The 24,069-nt window shown below is 42.4% G+C and overlaps 1 long non-coding RNA gene across 1 annotated transcript in view; it reads left to right on the top strand.

Annotated features, from left to right (window-relative positions):
* LOC308575991 overlaps positions 1–7,814 on the top strand; it is a 769,838-nt gene extending 762,024 nt beyond the window's left edge. The window contains exon 3 of the long non-coding RNA XR_014002996.1: positions 7,768–7,814. This is a non-coding gene — a long non-coding RNA (uncharacterized lncRNA). The remainder of the gene's footprint in view (positions 1–7,767) is intronic.
* The last annotated feature ends 16,255 nt before the right edge of the window (positions 7,815–24,069 follow it).

Raw genomic sequence — 24,069 nt, 5'->3', positions numbered from 1 at the left:
TGCAGGCTTGGGTGCCAACAGCAAAAATTATTTGGTCTAAGCTGCTGCGACGCCGCATTTGGAGAGGCAGTCGTTGCCCGGCAGCCACGGAAAGGGCCAGGAAACGCATCAATTCTGCGGTGGCAAAAAAGATGGCCGAGATGGGTGGAGATGTGATTTCTCACCCAATGATTCAATTTCAGGCTGCATCCCTTTTTAGAGCCGATGGTGTGCATCTTTCAGCCTCGGGAAATGAGGTTTGGCTGGGTGCAGTGGTAGCCAAGCTTAAGGCTTGGCTGGGGTTGTGAGTGGTTTGGCGGTGAGCTGAGGGCTCCTTGGCGGTTAGGCACTGGTTAAAGTGGTGCTTGGAGGGGTAAGTGCCTACCCCTCCAAATGATGCGAAGGGAATTCCGTTAAAGGAATCCGGGGGCTTGCCATTCTTTTCGTCCTTGTCCCTGGCATCGGACTTGGGCCGTGCAAGCCCCAAAGGGACAAGAGGGTGAGAAGTGCGGGACTGATGCCCAGCTTCACGTTCTCACCCAATTCTTGTTTCCCACACTGGATTCCGCTGGTGTCCGGAATGCCAGCTCTGTCCCTGAGGCCATGGACAGATAGTCATAACCAGTGCCTAAGCAACCACTCACATTTTTTGTATTGAATAAAGTTGTGGCCAAAAATTATGCCAAAAACCTAAACAAAAATTGATGTGTGAAGTGTGAATTTTTTGGGGTGGTAATTGTGGGACTCAACACGCAAAGAGCTATCCCTCCCTGGTTTCCCCATAGTAACAGTAGTGGTAGTAATTTTATAATTTATACCCAGCAAAATATAAAAAGCATATGCAAACAAAGTCTGAATATTTATACCAGCATGATGGATGGGCATATTTATCTTGCCGGTGACATTTTGCCTAAAGTGGAATTTGAAGTGAATTGGCCAGTTCCTCTACAGCATATCAGGGAAAGCCCAAAGAGTTTTAATAACACTATCGAAAGGGTTGGGGAGATTCTGCAGGTTCCTAGTTTCTCATCAGATTTCACAGAAAACAAAATAATCTCAAATGGCGGATTTGGCAAATCTTTATCAGGCAAACTATCTTAAGAATTCCAAAGAAAACGTATGAGTTTTGACAATGCTAGCAAAAGATTGCAGTGAAGTTGTTGTTATTGTTGTTTGCATGTTGTTTGCATGCATGCATGCATGCATGTCCTGGGGGCCTGTATCTGTAGAGTGATTGCATACTGCAAGATTTCCACTTTAAATGCATTGTACCATAGCAAGCAGAACAAACGTCCAAGCAACCTCAAGATCTATTGCTTGGTTTCATGATTTGCAAGGCAGTAACTCTGTTGTACTCAGTGGAGTCAATGGAGTTACTGTGTGGCAAGCCATCATATATCATTAGGCAGCTCTGAAGTCAGCAAGGTACCTGGGCAGCATTAACATTACGTTAAGATTTATTGTACAGTACATTGCATGTTTTTGCTGGCAGGAGTAAAATGCTACTTCATATTTAATTAAAGCTGAGACGCCCTTAAAATGCAACAGCAGCACCTGGAGGGTTATATTCCTACCTTGGTTAACAGAAAGATTTCTTGTGAGGTTTCTGATTTTTGCTTTATTTGGCTTCCCCTCCCTCCAGCCAGGCACACACACTTGTGGGGTGCAAAGGAGGACCAGTAATGGGTGTAGCCTGTGGGGAGAGGGCCACACAGAGAGGTCTGGAGGCCCAAATTCAGCCCCAGGCCTGACATTCCCCACCTCTGCGCTCTGTTTTTCAATATTAAAGGCTTTGAGATAATGAAGATTATTATTATTATTGCTACATCCAAATATTATGCAAATTGCATTAATTACATGTGTGCAAATATGTAAATTAGTAGCAGACCTCAGGCTCATGAAATATTTCTGATGCAGCTATCATTGCTAAATAAGCTGTTGACTCCTGCGCTTGATGGATAGCAACCGGAAAATGTGGTCTTTAATTAATTTTCCTCTGAAAATTATTTGAGACCATTAAAATGTGCCGTGAGAAGGGTCTCTGATTTAGGAAACATGTCAAGCAAATAAATATGTAGCAGGGAACAAATGCGTAGGAGATCATAAAGCAGTTGAAAATACATTCGTATTAACTAATAAGCATTTCCTGATGTTTAGTTAGAAACAAAATGGGGCGGGGGGGATTCACATGCATTTGTTTCATCTCTGGAATTAGATCTTTTTATCTGCTCCGTCAGTTTATAGTAAATGGTCAAAGGAAAAAAAGGGAATATAAATACTGTTGCCCTAAGCAGAGAGAAAGAAAAAATTTATGGATTGCTGTTTTTTTTTTCTGGTTATGCATGAGGAGATAAAAGGTAAATGGAAGCTTAGAGCATAACTTGAGCTAAGGACACCAAAGCAGACTAGTCTTCAAATGATTTGATATAGGTCACATTCACACCATACATTTAAAGCACTACGACACCATTTTAAACTGTCGCAGCTTCCTCCAAATAGTTCTGGGAAGTATAGTTTGTCAAGGGTGCTGAGAGATGTTAGGAGACCCTATTGCTCTCCCAGAACTACAGTTCTCAGAGTTGCTTTCCAAAGAGAACTTTGGGAATTGTGGCTCCAGTACTTTAGCCACCTCATGAGAAGAGAAGACTCCCTGGAAAAGACCCTGATGTTGGGAAAGATGGAGGGCACAAGGAGAAGGGGATGATAGAGGACGAGATGGTTGGATAGTGTTCTCGAAGCTACCAGCATGAGTTTGACCAAACTGGAGGAGGCAGTGGAAGACAGAAGTGCCTGGCGTGCTCTGGTCCAGGGGGTCACAAAGAGTCGGACACGACTAAATGACTAAACAACAACAACAACTCTCAGCACTCTTAACAAAATGCAGCTGCCACAATTCTTTGGAGGAAGCCATGACTGTTCGAAGTGGTGTGAATGTGACCACAGTCATCAGGTCCATTTGGAATATGTGTATTCCTTCAAACAAAGGTGGCATGCCATTTAAGGAGAAATACAGTGGCATTATTTCTTAATGTAGGCAGTGGGTGGCTAACCTGTGGCCCTCCAGATGTCTTGATCTGACTCTTGCTTTTGGAGCTGGTGAGGAGTTGGAATCTAACAGCAACTGGAAGACTCTGGATGAACCACTGCCTGGTGTACACAGCACGTGCTGGAAGTGAGTCTAACAACCATATGAACCTGCCTTATATTGTCTCAGTCTATTGGACCATCTTGCACAATATTGTTTTACTCTGACCAGAGGCGCCATCTTCTTAAGAGGACTGAGGGGGCCTGTGCAGGATGCCTTGCAACGTCACAGCATCATGCGTGCGGCACTGCACAATGCCCTGATTTTGTGCATGTGATGCCACGGGGCAGAGCCAAATGCCCCCTGAATATTGAGGAGGCTTGGCCCCCTCCAAAAATACTTGGGGGTGGGGGGAACAGCCTCAACCCTTAGGAGTTGGCATGCCTGACACTGACCGGATCTTGGGGTCACAACCTATTTTCTCTCTCTTTTGTGTAGCATGCATTTGGCAAGCAGACATTAAAGAGCAAGAAAATATTTTAAGAACATATTAATGGATCTTATGGGGAACTTATAGTATATATCCAGGAGCACTGGCAACACAATAGATCAGCTGCTGTCAAAAATCATGGGTTTTGTAACCTTGTTCTTTGGGGGGGAAATAGTTGGTCTTTCCCAGTTCCTAGTTACAAATCAGAGCCTGCCTGTTTCAGCCTGAAGACTTCTGCAGGCTTAAGCGATAATTGCAAAATATTACATGGAAAATCGTGGGGAAATGCCAGAATATCAGTCCAATATATTTGCTAGAGTATCTACATTATCCTGAGTTCTTTGGGTTGAGTTCTAAAAGGTGGAGTGCTCGGGAGCTGCATCTGTGATGAGACCCTGAATGCAGCTTACTAATGTGAACATAAGAGCATAAGAAGAGCCTTTCTGGATCAGGCCAAAGACACATCTCCCAGTAGCCAACCAGATGCCTATAAAAAGCCCACTAGAACACCTGAGCACAGCAGCACACTCCCTCAACTCTGCCCCCCAGCATACTTCCACTGGAGATAGAATGTAGCCATCAAAGTGGAAATAGAATGTAGTCTTCATAGCTTGTGATTGGTGGTATTTGCTGGTTTTCCTTTTGATTGATTTATAGTACCTTTCTTTTGTATGTACAGTGGTACCTCGGGTTACAGATGCTTCAGGTTACAGACGCTTCAGGTTACAGGCTCCACTAACTCAGAAAGAGTACCTTGGGTTAAGAACTTTGCTTCAGGATGAGAACAGAAATCGCGCGGCGGCAGCGCGGCGGCAGGAGGCCCCATTAGCTAAAGTTGTACCTCAGGTTAAGAACAGTTTCAGGTTAAGAACAGACCTCCAGAATGAATTAATTTCTTAACCCGAGGTACCACTGTATATGGTTTTCATTGCTGGAGGGTGTGTGCTTTTGGGTCAAATAGCAATGTATAAATAAACTATAACATAACAGGCTGGCTATGGTCTCATGCTGATGGACAGCCTCCACATTTCCTCAGCCTGTTTTCCTAAGTTTTCCGTTGTAAATCTGTGAGCAGGATCTAAGCAGCCTAATTTCATTTTAGGTGTTCAATAAATCATAACTATTGTTAAATATAGATTTGAGCATAAGCCAGCTAAAGCATAATTCTGATTTTTGGAATATTTGGTGAAGCCATCAGGCCATTTCCTTCTGTTCCAGTCACTATCTCATGTCTTCATCATGAACAATGAATGGTTGTTGAAACAAGTGGATACCACAAAAGGCACTGAAGAGAAGCTGATTCGGCAAACTCTTCTGAAGGCCATAAAGTCATCCCAGCAAAAGAGACTTGGAATCTTCTTTTCAGATGCAATAAAATCTTTTCATTCGGATACCCAAAGGAGATGTCATGAAGAACTGGCAGGTTTAATGTTATTAGGAAATCCCCCTCAGTAAATCTGACAGCCACTGTTATGTAAAGCACCTCTGTACCTTTCTCTTCAACTGACACTGAGCCACAATGAAGTTTGCATTGCCAGGGGGAGAGAAAGCTTGATTTAAACACTTATAATAACCTGGAAATAAAATGTTTTGCAAGTGGGAAGTCAAACAAGTAACTAGCTGGTTGCCAGCTTTCGATGTTATATGAATATCCTAATGCTACATATATTTGATTTATTATTATTATTACTACTATTCATTTCAATTCTATACTGCTTTATATTTTTAAGGGGGGGGAATCTCAAAGCAGTTTACAACATGTTAAACATTGTGCCCATCTCTGTTATTTTTCCTCATTAAAACGAACTGCTCTCCCTACCCCCACAAGACTCAAGCTTCTGCTGTTGTTTGAGTACAGCAAAAAGGGAGAAACACTGAAAGGAGAGAGTATGCTGTTTTAAACTTCTCCCTCTTCCATTCCTCAGCTGCATCATGTCTGAGAGATAAAGGATGCAGAGCCTGCAAATATTCCACTGTACCTTCCCACAGTCATGTTTTTCACTTTTAGTACCATTTGTCGTCTTCAAAAGGAAGTTCCAGATTCAACGTAGAACAGATATTTTATTAACAAGCAAACATCCATGCATGACTTATCAGGAATATTTTATTCACAGATGGCATTGTACGTTTTAATTTATCTCTAGCACAGTTAGATTATGTTGGAGTAATACAAACCCCCACTAATGCTGAGGTGGAGGTTGAATTCTCCATAAAGCCCTACCAGTATGTGGAACATGGGGGAAAGTTAGGATTGTAGCCTAAAATCTAGAGATGGAATATTTCAGTGTTGTGGGAAGAGGCTATGGCCTCACCTGCCATGGTCATCTTTGAGCCATTGCTGGGAACCCTGGGTAGCCAAGTCTTAGGAGACTTCCTTGAAACTGTATATAGTCCACTGCATCAGAGAAACCACAGTTCAATATTCATTGTTCTAACACTGGGATGGAAAAGCTCTGGCCCTCCAGATATTGTTGGACTCCAACTCCCATCATGTCCAGCCAGCATGACCAACGCTCCAGGATTACAGAAGTTGTAGCTCAACAACAAATAGAGGACAACTGTTTCTCCATCCCTGTTTTGACACCATAATCTCACCCAACCAACTCCAACCTTGCATACAACAGTGTCCAACCTGTTAAAAGAGATGTAGGCATGATTTCATTTCCCTGGATAACATAATGTAGGCTTTGTGATCTATCTGATTTTTTATCTATTCTACTTTTTAGTTTTAATGCGATTAAACTGAAATACAACCTGCTCAATTAGTTTGTATAAAGTACCTTGTGTGGCCATTATAAAACAGTATTACAATAAATGAAAATCAATTAATTCAATAAACACAGATAAAACATGTGGAATCCAAGCATATGAAGTGCCATGGATTATCTGGAATAAGAAGTGCTTGCAGGAAGTAAATTGGAGGGTTAGATACACTGACATGGAACTGGAGAATACTCTTCCCCACCCGCCCCTGAACTATAATGTCAAATAAATGACATTCCCATTATTTGCTATATAAAAGCAGTTTGATAATGAATAGTGTTAGGAGTAATTGCTTCATTGCCAAACTCTCATGATGATAGAAAACTGGCATATGCTGAATTATGCTGAAAATGCTATTTCATATTTATGAAGCGTTGGTGAGCCATAAATAGAAATATAGAACCTAGGAATCTATTATTATGACTGCAAGCTGATTTTGCAAATGGTTGACACTCTACAAATTGTTGAACAGAAGTAAGGTCTTGGGGCAATGCCTGGATGGGATTCCATCTGGGGAGTGAATCTATGCCATGAGGGAAAAGTGAGATATAAATATAATACATATTAATAACAAGTCCCCTGCTCACTTGAATCACCAACCTTGCCTACCCCTTTGCCAGATTCCCTTCTCTCACACCAGACCAGTATCCCTTCCTATCACAGCTCAACCACCCACCCTCTCATCTATCCCACCAATTGAAGCACCTCTCTTCACAGCTTACCCCAATACTTTTTAAAGGAGGGGGAGGCACTTCACAGAGTGGTTTGCAAAACCACTGTGTGAACTACCTCCTACCATCTCTTAAACCATCTGCTTCATGCACATACCTACTGGTGGCCATACCAACGGCAACATGACAACAGCCTTGCATTTTTATGTATATATGAAGAAAATACAATTTGCTTTGGATTTTGCTAGAGTAGACTTGATTTTAAAAAACAACAACAACTTCATACTCAGTCCAACCAATAGTCCATGAAGTTTTATGCTGTCAGTTTTACAAAGTTCTCCATAATCTTCTGAAGATTCCTTCCCACCCTGATATCTACAATCCTTGAATGGGAGATGCTGTTGGTTAAATCCTGTCTTTCAAACATGCCACAAACAAAAAGAAGTCGCCCACTGAACTACTCATGTAAAAACTGTCTTCCAGTTTTTATTTTTGAAAACCATTTGACTCCTTGTTGAATCCTGTAGGCTGGGTCAACTTGAGATCATGGGCTGTATCCAATGTTGCAGCTCCAGTCATGCAAAAAACCTCCACTGCAATCCTCTCCACAAAATCAGCTCTGGAGGCTTGGCTTGTTACACTGAAGTAATTCTCATTCTTCTAAAGCAGGGATCAGCAAACTTTTTCAGCAGGGGGCCGGTCCACTGTCCCTCAGACCATGTTGGGGGCCAGACTATATTTTGAAAAAACAACAACGAATGAATTCCTATTCCCCCCACAAATAACCTAGAGATGCATTTTAAATAAAAGCACACATTCTACTCATGTAAAAACACCAGGCAGGCCCCACAAATAACCCAGAGATGCATTTTAAATAAAAGGACACATTCTACTCATTAAAAAACACGCTGATTTCTGGACCGTCCACAGGCCGGATTTAGAAGGCGATTGTGCCAGATCCGGCCCCCGGGCCTTAGTTTGCCTACCCATATTCTAAAGGATAAATACAAATGGCCTCTTCCAAAGCAAGATGCTGATAATTTTTGCATTTGACATGGACCATATTTTTTTCCCATATTGAGGAAAAAGAAATTAAGAGCTTGAACGCTTTCATTTCATCATAGCAATCTAAAACTGCAGACGTTCCTCTGTTCTTTGAAGTTTAGTACCAGTTTATCAAGCGAGTATTCTTGTTTCCATGGCAAAAAATTGAAAGGTCAGTTGTAAGGTGGATTGGGTATGCTTGACTTCATTTAGGAACTCTGAAAGTGCTGCCGATGACATTAATGGAGATTTAGAAGAGCTATGAAAATAGAAAGCCAATGTTAAAAAAAATTCATTCAGATGACAAGTTACAATCTTTCATTTAAACAAAAAAAAAATCAATGCTGAGTTCATTACGTTTTATGAAACCTTCGTTTCTCTTATAATGTGCAAAATGCAGGTTCAGTCAGAAAGGTGCAATCCTTCATTTCTCTTGTGTTGTTTCATTAAAAAAACAGACTTTGTGTTCTTCTAGTTACGGGGCACAAACTAGTTCAGATGTTGCACTATCACGGATGCTGGCTTTGTCCCTTTGACTTCGGGGGGATAAGGGCCCGGTCCTAGGCATTGCTGCATATTCAAAGTTCATGGCTGGAATTGCCCCGCCATTTCCATAGAGCCCCTCCAGACATCCTTTTTTGCTATGCATTCATGATGCTATCAGGGTGGTCATAGGCAATCCCATTTTCTAATACTGTTTGCACTTGCAAAAGTTTCAGGGCAGTCACACGACTTCATTTCTGACCAGTGTATGTTCTGTAAGCTTTCCCTGACATCCTGTAGCCTTTTATACCCACTAGGAGTGCAAAAGCAGAGTCCGGTAGGGCTGTGACCTGGAGAGAGTTCTAAGGGCCACATGGGAAGACCTGGAGAGCCACATTCAGCCCCTAGGCAAGATCCTCCATTGATACAAGGTTTACACCCAAACATTTCATACTGTTGTATCCCATGGCAGCAGTAGACATGAAGAAGCTTTTCAGCTCACACTGGTCTGGGCCCTGGTCTTCACTATTTCTCCCCACCAACAGAATTTGCTTCTGTGGATTAATATGGGATTTGGTTGCAGAGAACTGCAGTAGGTAAGGTAGACTGACAAAACTTGGGTACCCCCTCCCACTTTGTGCAAGCAGAAATGCTTCTGCTTGGCTTCTGTCACCATTGGATATTACCCGTTTAAAGCAATAGAAAGTGGCATGGACCCAATGCAGAACAGAATTTCATCCAGTTCAGCAGACCCACCCACAGCTGAGGAAGGCAAGTTTATTTCTATGCACTAAATATTACCCGGATCATAATATGCCAGAGAGGGATCACTTTGAAAATTACTATTTTTAAAAGTTAGAACTGCACAGGTGATGTAGAGAGATACCATCTGCCACTAGCACATTAATTCAGAGCCCACTTGTGTATTAATTGATTCTTGTTGTGCCAGCAATGCGGGCTGATTTAATTGACATCTAACAGGCTGGAATCAGATGTCAATTAATATAGTTGGATTACAGTAACATATTATCTTAGCTAATTAATACCTGATTAATTTGCTATGGTTAATCATTAGACTTCAGCATGTAGAGCAATAGCAACTTTACCTATACATTTGCTGGTCTATAATTATGGAGTTAATTATATAACAACTGGGTTTTTCCATCCACTCCTACTATGAACTCTCCTAGCAACCAATTTGCATTTAATAATGTAACAGAAGTGACTTATTAGGCTCAAAATAAAAGACTGTATTTGATATTTGCAGTAGCATGTAATAACAACAATTCCTGATTAAATTAGTTGGTGTAAAGGAGGTATTGGATCAGAAATTTTCATGCATTAAAGGATGGAGGAGATACATAGATTAGTTCAAAATAAAAAAATAAAAAAAATAGATTAGTTCAGTTAGCCCAGTTTCCATGAGATACGTGATTTATCCTAGGTGGATATTATAATAATTATTTCTTGAGACTTATTTTAAATGTCTCAAGTAATTGGGTTTCTGCTGCTTGTCAAAGATGAATATTCTATAGCTCTAGGCAGTATTTAGATCTAGAGCATAGGCTGATAGCTCAGCAATAGGTATTTCCTTAATAAATATTCAGCAAGCTGTTCCTTGCTTTGTATTGTTTGTATATTCTATGGCAGGGGTGAGGAACTGGATCTGGTTCCAGAAGTGGCACATCCTCCATGGACCACTTTGATGGATGGTCAGAGTAACCCATCTCTCAATCACCTGTCTTCATATGATGCTAGGTGATTCCAACTTTGGACCATGAGAGCAGGCAAAGGCTTATTTCTGTTCTTAGTGCTGTGAACCCACAGCACTAAGATTGGAGATAATACTCTGCTTGCTGTTTGAGAATAAAAGCTTATCTCCAATTTTAGCAAATGAGGCACCATAGCCACTAGAAGAATGTGAAAATTTGTTGCCCTGGCTTTTTCGACTCATCTAACCATGTACTATCTAAAACCAAAGGTTGCCAGATGCGAAATATATTGACATTATTTTCAGCTCTCCTACCCAACTAATGGAATAATTTAAGATTAGCAGTTTAAGGGCATGGATAGGCTGACATCAATGGTTGCTTCAATTGTTTGTATATGTTTGTATTTTACCTTGTTAAGTCACTTCGAGACTTTATATATGAAGCAACTAACAAATGTTAATGATAATAAGAATTTGTTCGTTAGCAATTTTGGCTGCAGTCTAACCCCACTTGCCTGAGAGTAAGCCTCACTGAATTCAATAAACTTTGTTTCTGAGTTGGCATCTATATCCTAGCAACATTCATCTACTCTTTGCCATATAGGTAATACCAGCCACCAAAGCTAACAATGGCTAAAAATTCTTTTCTCGTAGTAAGGAGGAAATCTGTTGGAACCAGTAATAACCAAACAGATGTTTTCATCTCAGCCATTATATCCTGAAAGAACAGCCCATGCCTTTAATAATAGTGCAGGCCATTTTCTGATTCTAGGTGATCATTCACTCCACAAAGTATTTGGAGCAGACTCTTGAAAATGATTGCCAGTTGGCATGGCAGTTTATCTAAACCAATGGCTAGTGACCCCATGTGAGAATCAAGCATGCATGTTTTATTGTTCCCTCAAAGTCTGTATACAATATTCTCCTTCAGATGCAAATTAGAAGGACTGTTTCCCGATTCTCAACAAGGTACTAACCCTACCATATATTCAGAATTGAGTGGGGGGGGGTAATTTTCTAAGTGTAGGGATAGGGGATAGGTAAGGTAAAAGGTAAAGGTAAAGGATCCCTGGACAGTTAAGTCCAGTCAAAGGCGACTATGGGGTTGCGGATATATATGCATATGGATATGTCAGGAGTCAGGAACCTTAGGCCTGAGGGCTAAAACCAGCTCTGCAGGCTTCTTCACCTGACCCCTGTTATTTCCCCCAGGCCAGTCAGTAGAGCAGGAGACTCTTAATCTCAGGTTGTGGGTTCAAGCCCCACCTAGGGCAAAAAGATTCCTGCATTGCAGGGGTTGGACTAGATGACCCCTGTGGTCCCCTCCAACTCTAGGATTCTTTTATTCTATTCTCCACACACCCCACTGGCCATGCTTCATCACCCAAGTGATTTGGGCTGGTTAGAATGTGTCCTTCAATTCTCTTGTTTGCCTGGATGGAGAATGAGAGGGGTGTGCAAGTGTATGTAGAAACTTGCCTAGTGTACTAAGATTTTAAAAAATAACAATATATCTGTTGCACCTCCCATTTTTGCTACTGGACCTGCCCGCCACACTATTGGCATGTGGCCCATATAAGATTTCCCAAAAGGGAATGTAACACTCAGGGTGAAAAGGAAGGAGAGGGAGAAGGAGTCATTCTTTGAAAGCAAATCATTTGATGATGCCAACTCCATGTAAAAAGGCCCACTTTATTGGAAATTAAGCAAATTGTTTAGATTATTCACCTACTCATTTTCATGGCACTTTGAGCATTTTGCGAGCAAAATGCAAGCAACCCAACTGTTGATTACAACAAGGGCCTCTTTATAACAAAAAAGCACCAAGACAGAACCAGCAACAGCTGCGAAGGAGGAAGATAACAATCAGGAATATTAAGATGAAGCATCTTTTGTTTTTATAAAGAGGTGTTTATTTTGTGATAATGGGTAACGTTAATAGCAGCATATGTGGTTGAATTCAGAGCATCAGTAATTAATGTAGCATTAATCTGAGGGGCTTTAAAATGTAACAAGTTTGCAAAGTTACAGAGCTCCCCACGTGCTTTCAAACATGGCTGCGTCTCATAAATCATCCGGCTCCACCACATTTTTTTCAAAATGTGATTTATCCAGGTACTTTATCAGATAACAACTAATTTCAATGATAATAGATAGAACCAGAGGAAGTATTGTGAACTCCTGATTGAATAGTTTGGCTATTTAGAATCTTGATCATAATGAGGGAGCGATAATTATTTAAGTTAAGAACAGCTGTGGTCTGACATCATTAATGTTCATCTACTTTAATTTATGCACACAGCAATATGGCTGTTTTCAGCACCATCAAAATGAAAGAAAACTTAGGTTTCAAGATGAAAATAAAGAGCGGTGCATGAAAAATGAAGAAGCGAGCAATGAACGACGTGCTCCCATTGAAAGAAACAGGCGCTTTAAGAAGTTTAAGATGAGTGAGTTCAGGCAACAGGAAACAATGTAATTAAAAATGTACGCCTACATTTAATTCTTGTTTTATTAATGGAAGCAATTAATATCCTTCTTTCTATAGCGTCATCCATCTGAAGATTTATAAACAGAAATGAATTAGATTTTACAGCTCAGAGATATGCAAAAGGTGAGCATTCTTCATCCCACAGCATTTACTGATTAGGAAAAGCAACTATAGAAGCTCACAAGCACATCTAAAGAGCTCCTTTCTGGCTGTTGCTGGCAATTCTCTAGGACCAGTTTGAAGGACATACATGCCAAGACATCACAGCTGTTGCCACATTGCTGGAGGTATTGGCATGGCAGATGACACTGGCGTAGGACCAACCCAAGTGAGAAAAATCTAATACTTATGTAAATCTGAGGCCAGAATTTGTTAAGAGCACACCATATTTACGTGAATCTATTTTTTAAAAAAAAGATATTTATTGCAAATTTTAAACAAAGAACAAACCACCAAACATATATAATACCATCACCATACAGCAAACAGAAAAAACAAAGAAAATTTAGAAAATAGACATAGAATGAAAAAAGAATACAACAAAAAACAATTATCCATAAATCATATTTTCATACTCTTTGGACTTCCTCACATCACCCTTTCCTGCGTTCTCAGTCATAAAATCATATTTACGTGAATCTAATCTGCCGTTGAATCTAATGCACACTTCAATTTTCAAAAACCTTGAAACCAAAAAAAGTATTTGCTGGTGCCATCAAATCTAATTCACACCCTGATTTTCGTAATGCAATTTGGCCATAAAATGTGTGCATTACATTTGAGTAAATAGAGTAAGAAGAGTCTGCTGATCAAACCAGTGCTCCATCTAGTCTAGCAGCCTGCTGCCACAGTGGCCAACCAGATGCCTATGGAAAGTCCCACAGAGTGGATCGGCCCAATCTGGAAGCTACACAAAAACATATTTATAAGAGAGAAACTGGGCAAATGCCCAGAAGGGCAAATGTGATGAGGCAGCACCTTGCCCCCATAGCTCAGTCCATACCCTAGAGCTGAAGGGCACCACAGCGGCCTCATGGACTGGGAGTGGGAGGGGGGAAGCAAATTTGCCATACCTGCCAAGGACAGTATCCTGAAAGGGAAGGTAGTGCAGCTCCAGAACCTGAAAGGTAGAGGGAGAATGCACAATGACAAAGCTGGAGAAAGATCATGCTCAAAACAGAGATTGCTCCCACTTCATTCCGCATCCAGGAAGTGCCCCCCTTCCTTTTGCTCACATGCTTTTGCCGCTCTTCTTGCTACTTGTCTATCCATCCCTTGCTGCCAAAGCAGGTTTTGTGCCCAGTCCTCTTTCTGTTCATGGGCTCTTCCTGCTAAGAAAGGCTTCCTTGTCTACTGCACCCTCTCTCCTTCCCTATTTGCTGCCTTGATGGGAATATAATGCATGTTGTATGGCACTGGATCCTCTTATACATAGGATTCTATATGCATCTATTCAGAGGTAAACCCCACATAGCTCAAAGGCTTTTTCTATGTTAGAGGGTCTATGATTGTAGCTTCCTATACTCGCACATATATATAATTCATTATTGAAGGAGCAGCAGATCTCTTCTGCCCTGGAATGGCAGACACCATAAATATATCACAGACATGTCCAGGAGCACCTCAAGGGTGAGCCTTGCTGGTGAAAACACACATCAATACAACTGTTCTTTAACTTGCTTATGGAGGAGGAGTCTGCTCTTCACTGTTTAGGGCCAATGGGTATTCCTCAGCTGCCAGCTGATCCACTGCCTGATCACGAATGTCAAGAGCCCTTTTGCAATCATCCTTCAGCTTGTGCTGTAGCCTCACAGCTCTGGATGGTAGCTGCCAGCCGAATATCATTGTCCAGGATCCTTAGCTCCAAGGCTGGGAAACTGTCACTATCAGAACAACTAAAGGGGATAGACACGACACTTTGAGCTCTCTCCAGACACTTAAAAAGAGCACACGAGGGCTCAGATTGGGTGGTGCTGAGGGCGTGCAATGTGGCCCTTTCTCCTGTGGTTCTCTCCTGACTGCACAGAAGATTGTAACCACACTCTGTATGAAAGTCAGTGTGTTGTAGTGACCTTGGAGACCTCAGTCCTCCATTTGACCATGAAGCTTATTGGGTGATCAGGGGCCACTCACAACATCTCAGCCTAACCTCCTTCACCGAGCTGTGGGGATAATAAAACAGAGTGGGGAAGAGAACTATGGATGGGTCCTTGAAGGAAACGGTGGGATAGAAATGAAATCAATCAATCAATGTGGTTTGAATCTTCCCTTCAGTCAGGAACACCAATTGCAAAGGGTTTCCAATTTGCGGAGAGGATTCTAAACAGTTAAGCAGTGTTAGAATTCTCCAAATCTTAGCGCTCAACACACAAAAGCCAGGACTGGATGAGCAAAGCTGGCATGCAGGCTAACATGGGGGGAGGCACTGCACACATCCCAAACCCTCAAGCACTCTTTCCTGCTTGGCAGGGGGTTGGACTCGATGGCCCTTGTGGTCTATTCCAACTCTATGATTCTATGATTCAAGGCCTGAAGAAGCCCATAGTTAGTTTGCTGTTTTGATGCAACACCCCACCTCACTGTAAGGTCAGCTTTTAATATCAAAGACCAAAACCAAAGAATATTCAGCTCATCCTGAAAGCCCCACCTTTGCCTTTTCAACTTTGGAAGGAACTTGTCCTGGCTCTGGCTCATGAATCCAAAATGTGTGCCTCCTCAGGAACATTGCACAGGCTTGAAACTGCAGAAGAAACGGCGTTTTAATGAACGGCTTTAATAAGTCACACGAGCTGCTGCTTGCTGGCTCCCAAGGAGGATGGCGCTGTGTACAGCAAAGCTTTCTTCCCCACACATCAAGACATTTTTTTTATGGCAGAAAAGTTCTTTTCTACCATTTCTTGAAGCTGATCAGAGCATCTGATTCAGGGTCTCAGGAGTTTAAAGCAGCAGAAGTTAGCAAATCCATTTTATATTTGACACAAATTAAATTTCTGCTCTAGGTCTTTTCTTTTCCCTGTGCCAAAGAGAGCAATGCATTACAAAATTTCAGCACGAAGCAGCATTAATTGAAAACGATGAAGAAGACATATGGTTACATAAACACTAACAGCAGTTCATCGAGCTCTAATATAATGCAGGTAGCGGATGCTTTAAGGGGAGGGGTTGAACAGCTTCCTGATTGCTGCTATTGTACCAATATAAAATTTGCACATCTCTGAATTTTGCCTGAAGCAGTATTATATATATATATATATATATATATATATATATATATATATATATATATGCAGGTTTTGGTGTTTTCGGGTATCTTCCCGTGTAAGAGTTGGGGTGTCTAGGCGACGTTTCGACGAGGTCTCACTCGTCATCTTCAGGCTGGTGCTTTCGGCTTCTTGTTACTAGAACAGAGCAGGATCTCAGTGTTTGAGTTCCTATAAATACTGTTGAGGGGGTGTGGTGTATAGCCTCCAACGTTCTGGGCAGAGAGGAAGTTCCCAGGTTATTGTGCCTTTTCTTCTTTTGTTCATTAATTACTTGAGGGATATCTTGAGTGATTTCTTGAGTGATATTCTGAGTACCACTTAGGAGGGTCATTAGGTGTGGATTAGTTGCTAAAGCTTTCGTGTCTTGACCTCTTGAGCTTGTGAAGAGTTTTTTTGAGTTTTTCTGAGAAGAGTTTTTCTGAGAAGATGGCTGTACTGCACTTAGTTGTGCTCTGGCTTGGCTTCGTGTATAGGGGCGAGCTGTGGTTTTGTGCCCTGTGCCAGCCAGATCTGTGTAGGGATTGCAGGGGGGTGCAGCATCCGGAGGTGCCACTATGGTTTGGCTACTGGATGGTATCTGTAATTTATCTGTGGAGAGGGTCTGGGTTTGGGTCTGGTGTGGTTGATTGGAGATGGCGTTCTGTGTGCCTCTGGTTCTGGTGTCGGTTTTTGTGGGGAGGGCTAATTTCCAGATGTCTGGCAGGCGGGACGTGTCGTCACGCTTGTTCATGTTGTGAGGGTGTTTCTCTATCTCGATGGCTTCCATGATTATTCTCTTGTGGTGATGTTCCATGTTAAAGAGCAATTTGGAATCTGCAAAATTAATTTCGTGTCCTGTTTCTTTCATGTGTTGGTAAAGAGAGGAAGTTTTTTCTTCTTTTTTGACGGCATTCTTGTGTTCTGCGATACGTGCATTTATTCGTCTGTTTGTTTGTCCAATGTACGTGGCTGGGCAGACTTTGCAGGGTATTTCATAGACCCCTTGGTTTTCTAACTGGATTTTATCTTTTGGGTTTCTGAGGATATTGGCTATTTTTTGGTTGGTGCAAAAGGCTGTTTTGATATTGTGTTTATGGAGGATTTTGCTAATTTTATCTGTGGTGCCCTTGATATAAGGAAGGAGGGCCATGCCATTGTTTTCTTCTGTGTCTTGGTTTTTGGGGGGTGTTTCTTTTTGGATTAGCTTCGTAACCCTGTTTTGCTGGTATCCGTTGGCGATTATATAAAGCATTTTGACACAGAGATATGTAACCTCATGATCTGACTCCCCTGACAAGTATTACTCCTCAGACCCAAATTCTTTTAATTCCCCTAAAAATTTCTGCAAAAGTTTCATATAAGTGAGAAGCTTTCACATTTATGTCAAAATTCATTGTCTGTGAAACTGTGGGGCAATTGTGGTGTGTGTGAGGTAATAATAATAATAATAATAATAATAATAATAATAATAATAATAATATGATGTTGTTGTTGCTGCTGTTGTTGTTGTTTTATACCGCGCCCATCTAGCTAGGCCTCCCCAACCACTCTGGGCAGCTCCCAACAGAACATTAAAAACACGATAAAAGATCAAACATTAAAAACTTCCCTAAACAGGGCTGCCTTCAGGTATCTTCTAAAAGTCAGATAGTTGTATATTTCCTTGACATCTGATGGGAAAGCATTCCACAGGACAGGCACCACTACCAAGAAGGCCCTCTGCCTGGTTCCCCATAACCTTACAATTAGGGAACTGCCAGAAGGCCCTCGGAGGTGGACCTCAGTGTCCGGGCTGAACAATAGGGGTGAAGACGTTCTTTCAGGTATACTGGGCCGAGGCCATTTAGGGCTTTAAAGGTCAGCACCAACATTTTGAATTGTGCTGAGAAACGTACTGGGAGCCAATGTAGGTCTTTCAGGACCAGTGTTATATGGTCTTTGCGGCCACTCCCAGTCACCAGTCCAGCTGCTGCATTCAGGATTAATTGTAGTTTCTGAGTCACCTTCAAAGGTAGCCCCACGTAGAGTGCATTGCAGTAGTCTAACTGGGAAATGACCAGGCATGCACCACTCTGGCAAAGCAGTCTGCAGACAGGTAGGGTCTCAGCCTGTGTACCAGAGCTAGTAGACAGTTGACCTGCGCCTCCATGGACAGCTGTGAGTCCAAAATGACTCCCAGGCTGTGCACCTGATCCTTCAGGGGCACAGTTACCCCATTCAGAACCAGGGAGTGCTCCACACCTGCCCACCCTCTTTCCCCCCAAAACTTCTGTCTTGTCAGGATTCAACCTCAATCTGTTAGCCACCATCTATCCTCCAACTTCCTCCAGATACTCACACAGGTCCTTCACTGGCTTCACTGGTTCTGATTTAAAAGAGAGGTAGATCCCCCAGAGCATGTTTGCCTGTCTAATCTTCCCCTAGTAAAGAAGCTGGTAAAATGTGGTCTTGACTATGCTACCACTCAGTGGATTTGTAACTGGCTGACTGACCGAACCCAAAGGGTGCTCATCAATGGTTCCTCTTCATCCTGGAGAAGAGTGACTAGTGGGGTGCCACAGGGTTCTGTCTTGGGCCCGGTCTTATTCAACATCTTTATCAACAACTTGGATGATGGACTCAAGGGCATCCTGATCAAATTTGCAGATGACACCAAACTGGGAGGGGTGGCTAACACCCCAGAGGACAGGATCACACTTCAAAACGACCTTGACAGATTAGAGAACTGGGCCAAAACAAACAAGATGAACTTTAACAGGGAGAAATGTAAAGTATTGCACTTGGACAAAAAAAATGAGAGGCACAAATACAAGATGGGTGACACCTGGCTTGAGAGCAGTACATGTGAAAAGGATCTAGGAGTCTTGGTTGACCACAAACTTGACATGAGCCAACAGTGTGACGCGGCAGCTAAAAAAGCCAATGCAATTCTGGGTTGCATCAATAGGAGTATAGCATCTAGATCAAGGGAAGTAATAGTGCCACTGTATTCTGCTCTGGTCAGACCTCACCTGGAGTACTGTGTCCAGTTCTGGGCACCACAGTTCAAGAAGGACACTGACAAACTGGAACGTGTCCAGAGGAGGGCAACCAAAATGGTCAAAGGCCTGGAAACGATGCCTTATGAGGAACGGCTAAGGGAGCTGGGCATGTTTAGCCTGGAGAAGAGGAGGTTAAGGGGTGATATGATAGCCATGTTCAAATATATAAAAGGATGTCATATAGAGGAGGGAGAAAGGTTGTTTTCTGCTGCTCCAGAGAAGCGGACACAGAGCAATGGATCCAAACTACAAGAAAGAAGATTCCACCTAAACATTAGGAAGAACTTCCTGACAGTAAGAGCTGTTCGACAGTGGAATTTGCTGCCAAGGAGTGTGGTGGAGTCTCCTTCTTTGGGGGTCTTTAAGCAGAGGCTTGACAACCATATGTCAGGAGTGCTCTGATGGTGTTTCCTGCTTGGCAGGGGGTTGGACTCGATGGCCCTTGTGGTCTATTCCAACTCTATGATTCTATGATTCTAGTGCTAGCTTTTAGGAGGACTGCAAATGTAACGCTCACTTAATGGAAGGGCCATAGCAAAATGGTAGAGTGTCTGCTTTATTTGCAGCAGGTCCCAGTTGCAACCACCGGCATCTCCAAGCAGAGCTGGAATAAATCCTTACCTGAAGCCCTTGAGAACTGCTGCCAGTATAGATCAGGGATGGGAATCTGTGGCCCTCCAGATACCAATGGATTCCAAATCTCACTATCCCCAGTCAACAGGGTCAATGGATGGAGATGATGGGAACTCTAGTGCAATTACTCTGGTCCTCCCATCTCTAGTGGAGATAATATGGAGCCAGATGAACCAATGGGGAAACAAAGCAATTCTACGAAAGTGACAGTGAAGCAGTCACTTCTGCACACAAAAGCTATTATATGAGATACTATATTCACTCTCTAATTAGAGATTGGGTGGATTTTAAGAGATGAAAGTAACTTGATTTAAATTTCCCACAAGCCAACCAAATCTGCATTTAATCCAATTGGTTGCAAAAGCACTCATCATCCATTTGTTCGTGAGCTTTAAGGAATTTATTCTTTAAGCAACTCATTCTTACTCAAAATGAAAACAGGATGGGCTGGTCTTTTCTTTTATTACAATTTGTGGGTAGAGGCACACACGACAAAGCGTCATTCTTTTGATTTGTTCTTTTAAGAGCTAGAGATAGGAATATAGTAAAATACATGTATTGTTTGCATGCTATGTAGCAATTAAAAACCAGGGCATTTGTATCTTCTGCACAGTTGTGGGATTTAGCATTAGGCACAGAGATTATCTTCCTGATAATCTTGGAATAAAACGAGACGTGTCAATGGAAATGTGTGCATTCGTCTTCAATTCCATTATCTTTTTGGTGCTGTTGCTTCTGAAAGCAACTTCAGGGCAGTGGCGTAGCATGAGTTGCCAGCGCCCAGGGCTGCACATAGGGGGATGGGGTGGGAGTGAGGGAAACAGATGGAGTACGCATGTGCATTCAACTGCCTAACAGCATCCTCATCACCCAGAAGATCGCAGACACAGAAATAAGAAAAGTCCTTCCGTTGTCTGGAGAGGTCATTTCCTGTTTCACATGGAGAAGCTATTTTCAATGGAGCCCAGTGAAGCAAGCGCACAGCTGTATTGAGACAGTAATGGGAGTTGAAATTTTGTGCCCCTAAAAAATTTGTGCACGGGGAAACCGCCCCTGTGGACCTCCACATGCTACACCACTGCTTCAGGGTCACCTAGTCTGGACTGGAGCTGCAAGAGGGAGGGATTAACCATTTCACACCACAGTCCCAATCCAAAATCATCCCCTTGGAGCTGCTATTAGACGCAGAGAAGGAAACATGGAAGCACCAAATCCTTCCACATCTGCTATTTCCAAACCCACCCAGCCCAAGCATCTCCCAAGGGGGTTCATGATTTTATGTAACATGTTATCACTCTAAGGAGAGCACGGCATGTAGACCCAACAGATTCCAGTTCTACAGCCTTCCCAAAATGCAGTGAAATTAGCCCTTGCGTGCTGAAGCATAGAAAGATGGCTCACATGCTGTTTCTATATATATAAAATAGTGACATATTCCTTTTTCTCCCCCTAAAAGGGGTTGTATCTCTCATCAATCCATTTTTCGTATACACCCACACTAAAATGTTTTCTTATGCAAAGCAGCCTATTGTTGTGCAATAACGCATGATTTCCTTAATTTCTGCTATGACAGTTAGTTATTAGTCATTTCTAAGTTTAACATAAGCAGCCGCCAACAAAGCCATGCTTGTTCTCCCTCTTTTCCAATTTCCCCCCTCCACCTTCCTTTCTTACCTTCAGGACCTATGGACTGATATATTCTGTTGGAGGCAGAAATGCTTCTGACTATCCGTTGCTGGAAACCACAGGAGGGGAGAGTGCTCTCGTGTTCGAATCTTGCTTGCTGGTTTCCCACGGTCATCAAGTTCGGCCACTGCGAGAACAAATTCAAATCCTACCACTGCAGCATATTTGTTACCAAAATACGTAGCTTCCATGTAAGGGGTTGTTGAACTATTTCCCACCCCATCCGTTTTCACACCACCCGTGCTTATCTGCATATGTTCAGACTTGGATACACACATTGGGAACCCTGTGTGAAGAAAGGGGAATTGGGTTGGAGTTTGAAAGCAGCCAGCAAAAAAAAAAAGCGGGGCAAAACTTGCTCTCTGCCACCTCGGCCATCTCAATATGTGTTTTAAGGTGTCAGGGACTGGGCAGAGGAGGAATGGTGGAGACCGACTCTCCATCCTGACCCTTCCAGAGAAGAAGGAGACAGTTCAGAATTACAACAGGGGTTTGAGGGAGGTCACAGCCCAGAGGCAAATGAGGGGAAATGCTGGGCAATAATGGGAGAGGAGGAGGAGGAGGAGGAGGAGAGTGACAGCTGGCAGACTCAGTGTCTTGAGAGAGCATTCCAGTCTCTCCTTCTCCCAGAACACGACGGGCTTTGAAAGTAGGAGAGCAAAGAGCTCAGTGGCAGAGGGCACTTCCCAGCACCCGTAATGATGACTCATGAGGAAGTGGGAGGGGTGGAGATTCACTCGGAGCAACGCCATTATTCTGAGAGGCCACATTCCCAAGCCTCTCTCTGTGAACATTGAATAAAAGCAGATGGCAAGGACTTTCCCTTGTCTTGTCCATTCTTGGCAACCTGCTGTGGGGGTTGGTTCCCCGGCTGCCTGACATAAGGGGGCCAAGGCCCCTCAATCTTGAGACACCCCTGCACGTGTTGCATGTGCGAGACGTCAAATGTGCAATGCAAGTTGTGCATCACAGGCCCAGTGGCCAGCTCCTCCAGAGTACTTGGCCTCTGATGTTGCACACACCCAATGTGTGTCAGGACCCCTTGATCTTGGGGGCAGACCTGGTGCATCTGATACGAAGTATCAGGTAATAGCTGATGGAAATGTTGTGCAGGAGAATATATATATGAGAGAATTCCTTGCCATGCAACCATTAAATTCTGAGGGTATGGTTTTAAGTGATTTTTTATTAAAAAAAAGTTTTTAGATGGTTTTGAAATATCTAAAATACTTTTTATTATTTTAAATTATGCTGTTTTAACATTTTGATGTTTACTGCCCTGGGCTCCTTTGGGAGACAGAGTATTCAATGAATATAGTTTGCCCATTTAAATATGGCTAAATATAGTTTGCCCATTTTAAATGGTGAAACTCAAAGCCCTTCCTTCCTTACTGAAGCTGTCTTTAATTACACCCATCATTCTTTGACTGCAGACCACTCCTGTCACTGCTGGAGACCCTAATACATAAACTTTTGATACTAACATCTGATACTAAGTGGGGGTAAGAAAAAACATTGACTGAAAACATCAGTATCTACTTTCCAAACCCACTTTCAGAAATTCAACTTAAAAGCTAGGACCCTCCAGCATGGAGTCAACAGCACTTAAAAGTTGCTATTGCTTAAGCTGAGCTCCTTTGCATAAACACTCTGGGGTATCACCATCTCCAGCCTTATTTGCTTTGTATCACAATCTGCCAGATGCCATCTGAGGATTCAGCAGTCAGCCTCTCTGCTATAAAGCTTTGCAGAGATGCTTCTTCAAATGAGCTGTAAAGTATTACATTCACCAGAAGCAAAGGAGCTCTGACTGGTGCTTTCTTTGACATTACAGGCTGAAGTCATAGAGGAAAATGGCAGAAGAGCCATTAATGGATTTGATGCTGTGTTTAGAACTTGGCAAACAAATGTCAGGCTCTGTTTCTGGATGTCTTCCAAGACATGAAAGCTGAATGTTAAGGCCACTGAAGAGTAAAACATTGTCACAGGCCTTGGCAAGATGGGCTCTGACTCTGGGAAATGTAAATAGTGATCAGTTCATACAAGCCGAAAGGCAATGTAGCTAAACAGACAAAGGGAAGTTCTTCTTCATACATCCCATAAGCAGCATAGAGTTGGCTGTGAAGGACAATGCTGATGGCCACAGACTCAGACGGCTGTAAAAGGGGACTGGAGACATGCTTGAAAGATAAGTCTATCAACAGTACAGATGGGGAAGAAATACAGTTTGGTTCATATTCCAGTGCAGACCGACCTAATCTGAGCTCTCCAAAACAATGAGCAAACCAGAATGCAGCTATTATTGAAACTCTACTATTCTCCAAATTGTATGATGCAATTCTCCTACTACAACAACCTGTGTACAGATATGCACATATTAGGGGGGGGGGGCTGTGCATTAAAATGCATATACTTGTGCACACAATGTACCAGTAAATGTAAGGTACCAAGAAAATGTATTGTATTAGGGGAATTTGTATAACATCTGGTTCTCAGAGGTTCTGTGAATCAAACTCAATGATGCTCAACTCTCACATTAGGCATTTAGGTATATTCAATAATCCAAAGACAAGCAAGTATATACACACACAGCAAGAGACGGAATGCCAGACCAAAGCACTGGCTGATTAACTACTTTTCACCTGTACTGACCAGCAGTGCATTGATCTTAAAGGGATAGTACACCAAAACTACAAATTCCCAGACTATCCCTGTGCCTTTATATCTATGCTGACTATCACTTTGTTGTTTTAGACTGATATATCTTAGGTTACATCTTGTTTACAACTTCCTTCTCCTCCTCACACCTC

The sequence above is a fragment of the Podarcis bocagei genome (assembly GCF_964188305.1).
Source record: "Podarcis bocagei genome assembly, chromosome: 1".
Lineage (NCBI taxonomy): Eukaryota > Metazoa > Chordata > Lepidosauria > Squamata > Lacertidae > Podarcis > Podarcis bocagei.
This window is presented reverse-complemented; position numbering and strand designations above follow the sequence as displayed.